Source organism: Mya arenaria, chromosome 16 (assembly GCF_026914265.1).
Source record: "Mya arenaria isolate MELC-2E11 chromosome 16, ASM2691426v1".
In the NCBI taxonomy this organism is placed as follows: Eukaryota; Metazoa; Mollusca; class Bivalvia; order Myida; family Myidae; genus Mya; species Mya arenaria.
In genome coordinates, this window is record NC_069137.1 from 42,603,294 (window position 1) to 42,615,988 (window position 12,695).

Here is a 12,695-nt window from a genome sequence, read left to right on the forward strand (position 1 = left end):
CTTAGCTTGTTCATTATCCGTAAAAACCAACGTTATGTCATTATGGTGTCCAAACAGCAACGTATGAACGATTGAATTTACAATAACAAGTATAATTCTTAGTACAACTCACCGTGAAAGCAACGTTAAATCCGTTATTGCATCATGATGAAAGTTTCAATATAATAGATACATTGAAGGAAGACGTCACGCGCACCTTCAATGTGCCTATATGCAAATCATTGTTTACATTAGCTTTCGTAAAATGCGCATAAATACATTTAACTTAATTATTTAGAAATCCAGTTTAAACGGTATTTTTTAAGATGTGGGGTAAAAAAACACAATTGTTATAACAAACCCTGTTCGTTTTGTATTATTATTGCAGAGTTATGAAATATAATTTCCGGTCAAAAGAAGTACTCTTTAGACGTGTATTCATTAGATGTGTTCTCCACTCCTTTTATGGAAGTGCCGAAGGTGGATTGTACATGTACCTCGGGTATTTCCGTATTGATTTTCATTGGTTAACGGAGGTCAAACCCCGCCCTAAACATGTACAATTTGCTTGCAGGCATGCACGCGCTTTATATGAACAATGTATGACGAGCTTTTCTGGTTCTCATTTTCACGGTTCAGTGGTGCCCAATTTTTTTAATGCCTATCACTCCGGCAAAAAAAAAGTAGTCACTTGCATACACGTACAAACCGTAAGAGGGCTTGTACAGACAAACACTTCGCGTTTGTCTTCAAGCCCGTATAAATAGTACTTAAGGGTGGTAACTCACATCGCTATACAATAGCCTTTCACGTGTCATAATCTATAAAAAAGTACTAAAAACCGAAAAATTCGATAGCTCACATCGCTATAGTATGGCCTTACATGTGTCATAATCTATTAATAGAACTAAAGGCTGATAACTCACATCGCTATACAATGGCCTTACACGTGTCATAATCTATTAATAGAACAAAAGGCTGATAACTCACATCGAAATACTATGGCCTTACACGTGTCATAATATATAAATGATATTAAAGGGTTATAACTCACATCGCTATACTATGGCCTTACACGTATCATAATATATAAATAGTACTAAAGGGTTATAACTCACATCGCTATACTATGGCCTTACACGTGTCATAATATATATATAGTACTAAAGGGTTATAACTCACATCGCTATACTATGGCCTTACACGTGTCATAATATATAAATAGTACTAAAGGGTTATAACTCACATCGCTATACTATGGCCTTACACGTGTCATAATATATAAATCGTACTAGAGGGTGATAACTCACATCGCTATACTATGGCCTTACACGTGTCATAATATATAAATAGTACTTAAGGGTGATAACTCACATCGCTATACTATGGCCTTACACGTGTCATAATCTATTAATAGTACTTAAGGGTGATAACTCACATCGCTATGCTATGGCCTTACACGTTTCATAACCTATCAATAGTACTAAAGGGTGATAACTCACATCGCTATACTATGGCCTTACACGTTTCATTATCAATGAATAGTACTAAAGGGTTAAAATTCACATCGCTATACTATGGCCTTACACGTGTCATTATATATAAATAGTACTAAAGGGTTAAAACTCACATCGCTATACTTTGGCCTTACACGTGTCATTATCTATTAATTGTACTAAAGGATGATAACTCACAACGCTATACTATGGCCTTACATGTGTCATAATCTATAAATAGTACTAAATGGTTACATCTCACATCGCTATACTATGGCCTTACACGTGTCATAATCTATCAATAGTACTAAAGGGTGATAACTCACATCGAAATACTATGGCCTTACACGTATCATAATCTATTAATAGTACTAAAGGGTGATAACTCACATCACTTTGCTATGGCCTTACACGTGTCATAATCTATTAATAGTACTAAAGTGAGATAACTCACATCGCTATATTATGGCCTTACACGTGTCATAATCTATTAATAGTACTAAAGGGTGATAACTCACATCGCTATACTTTGGCCTTACACGTGTCATTATATATTAATGGTACTAAAGGGTGATAATTCACATCGCTATACTATGGCCTTACACATGTCATAATCTATTAATAGTACTAAAGGGTGATAACTCTCATCACTATACTATGGCCTTACACGTCATAATATATTAATAGTACTAAAGGGTGATAACTCACATCGCTATACTTTGGTCTTACACGTGTCATAATCTATTAATAGTACTTAAGGGTGATAACTCTCATCACTACACTATGGCCTTACACGTATCATAATCTATTAATAGTACTAAAGGGTGATAATTCACATCGCTATACTTTGGCCTTACACATGTCATTATCTATTAATAATACTAAAGGGTGACAACTCTCATCACTATACTATGGCCTTACACGTGTCATAATCTATTAATAATACTAAAGGGTGATAACTCACATCGCTATACTTTGGCCTTACACGTGTCATTATCTATTGATATTACTAAAGGGTGATAACTCACATCGCTATACTATGGCCTTACACGTGTCATAATCTATAAATAGTACTAAATGGTTATATCTCACATCGCTATTTTATGGCCTTACACGTGTCGTAATCTATCAATAGTACTAAAGGGTGATAACTCACATCGCTATACTATGGCCTTACACGTATCATAATCTATTAATAGTACTAAAGGGTGATAACTCATATCGGTATACTATGGCCTTACACGTATCATAATCTATCAATAGTACTAAAGGGTGATAACTCACATCGCTATACTATGGCCTTACACGTATCATAATCTATCAACAGTACTAAAGGGTGATAACTCACATCGCTATACTATGGCCTTACACTTATTATAATCTATAAAAATTACTAAAGGGTGATAACTCACATCGCTTAAGTTTGGCCTTGCACGTTTCATAATCTATTAATAGTACTAAAGGGTGATAACTCACATCGCTATACTATGGCCCTACACGTGTCATAATCTATGAATAGTACTAAAGGGTGATAACTCACATCGCTTAAGTGTTAATACAGCATTATGTTACAACTCCCTTCTTTAGAAATGAAGCAAACAATTAACATGATAACTAACAATATAAATGCTGAAGAAAATAGTATAATATATATATATAAAAACATATGTAACTCGATGTAAAGAGACTAATTTTTCTACTGAATGTTACAATTCCCGCTTGGTTAGAATCTCCCGAGGCTGGATGTATTTTTGCCGGTCCGTGGGAGTTCGAGCCAACCGGGTTCGGTTGTGTATGTATTGGATGATGTGAGGTATATTATACTTTGTTTTATTTTATCAGATTAATTCATCAAAAGTACTCCGACATTATTCGAACAACAAAATCCATGAGACAAATTTGTGAGATGTACTTGGCTTAACTGAAAATCACATACAGACTGGAATCGATACTCTGCGAGGAAGTTTCGCCAATTAGTGTTTGTTTTTTGATCTTTTGATGCCAGGCTGGGAAGGTGACTGACAAATTGGCATTCCCTGTGTTTCAGGCTCTAATTAATGACTGTTGCTTGCAGGGCTCATTATTCAAGGGATTCGCTCATGTTTTGTAAAACGCATTTCTTATGACAAAATAAAGCGTGGCAAATCATTAGGATTGTTTAAAACTAAATTACTGAACAAATGTTTATATATGCTCAAAGACTTTGAATATAGCGTAAGTAACGCTATTTAACAAAAGGCTTAAGGATAAATTACCACACTGTTATTATAAGAGTCCCTGTAGGCTAGCGGTATTGGTGTCAGTTTTCTTAATTGTACCAGCGTGGGTTAATAAACAAATGCATTAATTGAATTGAGGAGAACTATTTATTGTTTGACACATGTTCTTCATTTATACTCAATTGCGAAATGCTTCCATTTATGTGTTTTAAACATGGTTTCCCTTTTTTCCGGAAACGGTTCGTAATGAGTTTTTGCTACAATGTTTAGATGTCATTTTCTCCCACCTCAGATAAGTAGATCCAATAATTTAACCATGCTAGATATTCTTATCTTGCCCACGGGCGAAGATAAAATGCCCGTATGGAACTCCTTTTTTAATGGTCACAACATTGTAATTACCTCCCTTGTTGAAGACTGTCGTCAGTAGCATCAAGTAAATCTTGACTTATGGTAATATTTAGAACGCTAATTAATTATTTCTCGCTTTAAATGTCACCATAAAACAGTTATCAAGCACCATTCAAGAAATAATGCTTCATTTTCCTTAGAACTATTTAAAAAGACCGATTTGACTATTAACATTAACTGGATCATTGCGCGCAGTTCCATGACAACCACGTGCTATCGCATATCCATACGCAATTATTTTCACTAAGCACAAAAGAGTTCCAGCCAAAAATACATTTTTACTCAATTTTGTTTAACTGAGGTGGGAGAAAAAGCATCTACCATAGCCGCTCGTGTAAGATATGTTCATCCCGACCCTCGCGCAGGGTGTTTTGCAGAAACTCGGTAAACCTCGTTTCCGCAAAACACCCAACGCTCGGGTGGGAATGAACCTATCTTACACTCTCGGCCATGGAAGATACTTATAGTCTTGTATGTGGTTGATGTGCTGAAGATTCTGTCTGCTCCCCGTATTCTGGCTCCCATTTCTCGAATGTTCTTAAGCCTAACAAGATTAACAAGTAGCTTAATTCATTAAGTGAACTGTCTTACTTGATCTTGATTTTACTAAATAAAAGTAAATTTATCAATAACCTTTTCAATGTTTTAACGAAGTTTGTACACCTCATATACTGAAACCATATGCTGAAAGTTAACATATTTTCAATTAAATTTAATTACTGATTCTAAAGGCCCTTTTTCAAATATTTGTCAGGTAGATTTGGAATGTCACATACGTGACACATTCGAGTCATATACGGGTCAACTGTTAATAGGTTATACTGGGTGAGTACCTTAATTGGAACAGTACCTAAATATGGAACACCCATAATAAAAGTGTTTTTCGGATCGAGATCAGTTTATTTACGGTTTTAATCAATAAAGACGCTTGCTTCAGATAAAAGTTCCGAAGAACACGATTCTTCGGTAAGTATTTTAAATACTGCGATCATTTAAAGTTTTTCATGTTCAAATGTCAATACATGGTACGCGGGGGAAAGACTTCATGCTTGCCACAATCACAGTATACTGGTACAGCCTGTATTTTACTGAAATCATCAAATTTGACTGACAAAAATGACAAAAAAGGACAAGCTGAAAATAACATAAATTATTAATTTACTTAAACAAAACATGGAGCAATAATTTTAAAAGAATACATAAAAATAAATAAAAAATTAAAACTGTTCCATATTTAGGGACTCCAAAGACGAAAATGTCAGTCCTTGATTGTGCGGTTAATAAAGTACTTTTCATGCAGATTGGTAGTATTTTGAAAAATGCCATTTATATCAACCAATTGGTCTTGAGTCCTAGTATGTTGATGAAATTTTATGTAGTTGTAGTGCAAGTCTAACTAAAAATATTTCACAAATAGTGCCGAAAGTGTTCCGATTTAGGTACTCGCCCAGTAACGTTTTCAATACATGTGATTTGTGAGATTCTGGTTTGTTATTTTAGAAGGATAGGCTATTCGTAAAATCGTAAATGTTGACTTTTAATCACATATTTATTATTTTGCTAAAAATAATTGGAAAGGCAGACTTCTTGGAAAAAAAGTTTATTAAATTAAAAGTATATTCTTTTTCATTATTTTTAGCAAAATGATTGATTATGGCAGAGTAAGAGACCATAAAAACGTGGATTTGTTTTCTAAAAAAGTCTTACTTCAACAAGAAAAAATGTTTACAAACAATAAATTTCTAACATAACATTACCGATTGTTTAATTTCACTGAATTGTTCAGGTTGTCTTAACATACTAAGAAGGTGCGCGTAATAGCACATGACTCAATTTTCCTTCACGAACATTTCAGTGGAAATGCTTAAATGCAAAGATTATAGTGTCCATGTTGCCAGACAGTTAAGTGCAGATTGATAAATAGTTGTCTTTATTACCGCCCTTAAATGTAAGAAACAAGTTGTACGCATACAGCATTAAAAGAGTTAACAGATAATGATTTAGCTATCACAATGAATATTATTTTAACTTTGTTTTGAAAAAAATTGTATAAAATATAGTGTTCATAATATTACAGAATTTAAAAATAATCATACCAAGTATGACACAAATGACTCCGCCCTTCATCTCCGTCGGTTGTGATAACTTTAAAATTGGCAACAGTCGATGAAAACAATGTGATAAGAAGGTATGAGGCGTTTAATGAATGTAAAAGATTGATGCAGTCTTATTTAATTACCTTGAACGAATTATAACATGATGAAGCAGAATATAGATGTACATCATAATTATTACATATATCGAAACAGACGCTTTCGGCAATCATGAATGCCATTCATAATAAGGTAGTTGATAATCATATGCAATATAAAGTCTTTGTTTATTTTTTGTAAAAAGATGGACGTAGAAAAAGCATGTGTGTACTTTTCAGTATAAAACGTATGTGATGCTGTTTACTAACGTTATAATTAATGCGAAGACATTTTGCTTTAAAGTTGACGTCAAAAAGTTCCTCTAAAGAGCGTTTTTAAAATGGTATGTGTTTAGTTATTACTGGTATGAATTTCGACATTATAATAAATAAATGAAATTCTCTTTAGATGGAATGTTTTAGAACTTTCCTTAGCCTATCGTGTCTGATTACCTCCCTTACGTGTATTTAATTACAGAGTTTTATACATACGGCAAAAGGAGGGTTAAAAGATTATGATGCTATCACGCTTAAAATATTGTGACTTTTATTTGCAAAACTATGTTTAAAATTGATTGTTCATAAACATACAGCATACAGTAGCAATCATACCAAGTTTGATACGAATCACATCGGCCTTCATCTCGGTCCTTCGTGATAAATTTTCAACCGGCTTCAGTCGGTAATAACAAGAAACATATTGATAAATCTCAACTGTTAATATGATAAACCAGCGGGATATCGACAAAAAAACATAATAAAGATACAAGAAGAGACCATTTCTGCACCATTCCGTAAAGACCTGTGTAGTATATGTATCGGTGTAATTGTGAAAAAATGGACGTAGAAATGCATGTGGGTAAATTTCAAGAAAAAAGCGTGAGCAACGTTGCTAACAAGCGTCATGTTACGAAAAATAGTTCAAAGTTGACGACAAGTAGGTGCTTTAAAAGCGTGTTGGTATGAAGTTTCACATTATTAATGTAGAATCTTTTCAGTTACTATTTTTTGAAAATGTCATATTCCAATAAACATTACAATTGGTTCGATATTGCACGTCAACTTCCCATCATGTATGCGCCTGTGCAGTTAGATTAGTAATTGTTCTTATTACCTCCTTTTACACATTTTATTATTTACAGAAGCGTTCAGCGGTCATACCAAGTATGGTACGAATCACTTCAACCTCATACCTCGGTCGATGGTGCTTACTTTGAAATTGGCCTCAGCTGGTACAGAGGTACAGACAAAATAATTAAATGGGACTCTTAAGGCGTATTAAGCATTATAAGAATAAAATCCATCGAGTGTCGATGAAAAAAATATTAAGATACAGAAAGAGAATTTCTTCGTTCATGTTATTCATTAAAATGAAGTTTACAATAATATTCAATATTTTTTATTTATTTTTTACAAATGATGGCACCAGTATCAAGTAGCACAAATAATCTATTTTTAAAACTCTGGTGAAATCCGGTTTCGCTGAAAAGACCTGATTCACGGCTAAAAACTTTCCTAAGTTTTCATTACTTAAAATGTCCCAATGCTACCTGACGCGGTCCGGGATTTCGGTATGTCGCAGTCCGGGATTGAACCCGTGACTTTCCGAAACTGGAGCGGGCACTCGGGAGGCTTTATAACCATACACTATTGACTCTCATGGGAATAAATCATTGAACTTAAGCATGTAAACTTGCTCCAGTAATATACATTGGCATAAGAAATGCACTGTGTAGTTGGATATTTAAAAAGTGTTGGTATTTTACAATAGAGCCAGAATGACTGAAATATAAAGTCTAAGGACAGTCTACACGGTGGAGTACATCGGATATAGTAGCCCAAGTGAGACGTTAACTTTGCTTTTTCACAGGGACGATATGGATTTGACCTGTGTTTGATATAAATAACCTAAGTTTGATACAATGAAGTACATGTTTATCGAGTATAGACATGTTCAAGTCCGGTCTACAGACATCAACATAAATGTGATGCTTGGCTTAAAACATTAGTAAACTGATGGAAAAGTAGATAGCTAAGCGGCAAAGGCAGGGTTTTGACAACACTATTTTAGTAAGTTGGCTTGTAAACGTCAAGTGATAAACCTTTGTACTAGGATATATAATATTGGAACATTGCTTTTATCTCGCAAGTTAATTGCGTTAAGTAATTTAAGTGAACCCCGATATTGAATGAGCACGTTTGTGAAGAAACGTAGCGTCTTTTAGTCACCACATTTCTATTTTCGACATAATTATTTATAAGTATCTATTCCCCTCGGTCCCTCAACAATATTTGTTTAAGATTATTCGGCTGGCTTTCCAATTCACATTCACATTGCAGTCTTATAAACGTATTTTTAAAATAAAGTGGTATTTTCATTTTCACTATTGAAACCATCTAACACCATACGTCCTATTTTGTAACCGCGGCGCAATAATTCTTTTCACATACCATGTCAGAAATAGATATTAGATACCTGATTTCGATTTGCGGTACTAAAGTCTGCGGCCAACAGTCAAAAAAACAACAAAATACATTTTCGCTGCCATTTGAGGCATAAAATACGTATACTTTAAGAGAAATTATATATTAAAAATTCGTTTAATTTACGTTTAATTTTATAGACCTCTAGTTCTGATTATTAAATTCTCGTTTAATGTTTTAATGTTTTTTTTCGAACATTAATTACAACAACTATGACTCAATCGGTATAGTACTTTCCACATTAGACTATTTTATAGAATACGGCTATACCCAGTCCACAAACATACTATACCCAGTCCATATAATGTGAACATATTAAGACTGTATCTTAATAAGGAGCAACTTTTCAAAGACAAAATTTGGCATATACATGTAATTAACTTTTGAGAAAATAAATATTTCGTACAGTTCAGAATCCTATGTTATTGTACAGTTCATCTCAGAGATAGATGTGTGTAAAATTTGAGCGAGATGATACGTTTCAAAAACTATTTGTACTGCTAACAAACAAATCTGGGACTTATCGCATGTACACTGGTTGATAAATACATCTTACGATTACAATCAATTCCTTATTATTATTTAAAATTAACAATTAGCAGCAATATAATGTAAACTTTAACCTGTTGTACACATGAATATTGCCATATTGCGTTGTTCACGTCTCGTTTGGGCTACTATATCCGGTGTACGGTGATCCACCGTGGTCTTATAAGAAGCTGTTGATGTTAAACAACTTCGAATAAGGAAAATAACCTAGGCCTTTATCTAAGAAGTTTGAACTTTATCTAATTATGTTCGTATTACCTCCCTTATATGTATTTAATTCAAGACTTTTACAAAAAAAGCGAAAAGATGATAAGAGGCAATAAGTACAATATCAAATTTAATTTTGTGCATTACATTTTTACATACAATGTTTAAAATTAAGGGTAATTATACGTACAGAAACACTTTCCACTTGAAGTTTCATTGAACAAAGTTTACCAACCATTATCTCGGCTGGTAAAATGTGAGTTTGAAAACCGATTACGGTCGGTTAAACAATTTGTGATAAACAAATACATATATGCTACAGGTACGGATGGTTCATTCCGACCCTTGAGCACGCCGCGTAGCCGGTTAATCGACAAGCCTCGCCTTTCGTGCACCCGGTTACGATTTTCAAAGATGCGCCCATAATTTATTGGTGCACCCGTATATTCATGTACAATGCGCCCATGATTTATTTGTGTTACCATGTATTCATGTAAGATGCCCCTAAAATAATTCGCTGCACCCATATAAATTATGCATGTACGATGCGCCGATAATTTATCTGTGCACCCGTGTATTCACGTATATATGCGCCTTTAACTTATCGCTGCACCCATATATCCATGTACAATAAGCCCGTAATTTATCGGTACACCCGTATATCCATGTACAATGCGCCCATAATTTATCGGTGCATACACGTATATATGCATGTACGCAAAATTGCGCAGAAAAAAACATGAAAGCTTCAAAAAAAGTGTTATATTTTTCCAGGAGTGTTTGATTACAGTTTTATACAAATGGATCAAAAGGACCTATTATTTTTGTCAATATTTGTTTATAAATTGACTTTAATATAGAATTTCAGGCCAATTGCTGAGCCAAATTCCCGTGCGTAGACGAAGGGTATTATACTATTAAGCAATTATGTTTGCCAATTCATGTGTTTGTGGAGCGATTTTTGTTCTGGCCAATGGAAATAGAGCAATGTCATATTGCGCATATGTTGAACAGAAAAATAAGAGATTACTACGTATATTTAACCGGAAACATGGAAAAATAAGAGATAACTGCGTATATTTAACCGGAAGCATGTGGTGTATTAAAGAATTAATTGTCCTTATTTCCTGCCTTACTTTTATTTAATTAAGGACATGGTGTATGTGTGTTATATGCGTTCTTTTTATCCTCTGCATAATAAATAGTCCAGAACTAATTTGCATGAAAATATAAATAACACAAGATTATTTTTAATAATTTTAGTAGTTACTATAAAATATGTGGTGGTAATAATGGTTATGGCTGCAAAATGGGGAGCGTTATAGCCGCAGGGGACTTCAACGGCCAGTTTCTTCAGGATGGTGGTAAAGGGAGTCAGAAATCACGAAAGCTCACACATTTCATCCGGAAAAACAATTTACTGTCCTGTAATCCGAAAAATTCTCATACATTTGTACCAACTAGATCTATATTGGATTATATATTTATCGAGCCAACATTCAGAGATCATATAGAATCATTCAAGATAATTGAAAGTGAAGAGATATTTACGTCAGGCCATCTTCCGCTTATCATGACATTTCATGCTAAACCTAAAACGCAGACATTAAACATTAGGGGGCCATGCATTGCATGGCACAAGTGTACTAGCGAGCAGTTTGGAAATTATCAAAACTCTATACAATGTGAACTTAAATGTGTTTTAGAAACAGCAAGTGAAAAATGCGACCCGAACTTTTTGAACACTCTGATCACAGAAGCGCTTCACAGTGCTGCGCGTCGTTTGCCGGTCAGTAAGTTTAACAAGAGGGCTAAACCCTACTGGTGCAAGGAGGTTAAGGTCGCACATACCATCGCGAGGCGCCTGCGTAGAATGTGGATGGCGGCAGGGCGCCCAAGGGGGAATGACCATGTGTCATACCGACAGTACAAACAGGCCAAAGCAAACTTTCGAAACATACAAAGGAAAAAGCAAGATGAGAGCGAAAATAATTACTTTGATGAGCTTAACAAAACCGCTGAACTTGACTACAAGTTATTTTGGAAAACACTAAAGCGTAAAAGTGGGAAGCGTCCTGATATTTGCAGTGATTTAATTATTGATGGCACACAGTACAGTGACGATAAAGTGGTAGACGGCTTCCAGGATTACTTCAAAAGTGTATTTGATCAGGAATACCCGCTTTTATCAAACGATATTGAAACACTAAACTGCGTAAATATATTTGCCGCAAATGATAATTTAAACAACCCAAACTTGTTAGCAAACATTGAAATCAAGGAAATAGACCACGTTATACATACTCTTAAGAAACAGAAATCGCCAGGAATAGACAATGTTCTCAACGAACACATTATACATGGTGGCGTGATTATTCGAGATGCGCTTATCAAGCTTTTTAACTCTGTGTTACGTAACGAGAAAGTCCCAGATATATGGAAATCTAGCATAATTATTCCCATATACAAAGGAAAGGGTAAAACTAAAAGCGATCCTAACAGCTATAGACCTGTCTCGTTATTTCCGTGTACCTGTAAAATATTTGAACGGATACTGCTGACAAGAATTAACAACCATGTGACCACCTCTAATTTACCATTCCCGTCGGCACAGCAACAAGGCTTCCAGAAAGGACTTAGCTGCATTACAACTGCATTCAACCTCCAGGAAACAGTTTATACACAGATTGAGAGTGGCAGTAATGCATACACCGCTTGTCTCGACCAGAAAGCTGCGTTCGATTCGGTGTGGCACGGTGGTCTATTTTACAAACTTGGACAGTTGGGAATATGTGGAAAACTCTTGCGCTTAATAATACAATCATACAGCAGTCTTAAATGCGTAGTTCGCACAAACGGGAGTACATCAAAGGCCATTAACGTTAAACGCTCAGTTCGGCAGGGAGGAGTTTTGTCAACTTTTTTCTATTTAGTATACATCAATGAACTACTCGTCACACTCGAGAGCAGTAACTACGGAAGCAGTGTCATGTCAGTCAAGGCAGGTAACCCATCATTCGCAGACGATATAGCACTGATTGCAGTTACCCCCCTTTACCTCCAGAAGTTAATAGACATTGTGTACTTTTATTGCAAAGACTGGAAAATGGATATAAGCGTAGCCAAATCAAGCGTTGTGGCCTTTACAAGTAAAAGGAC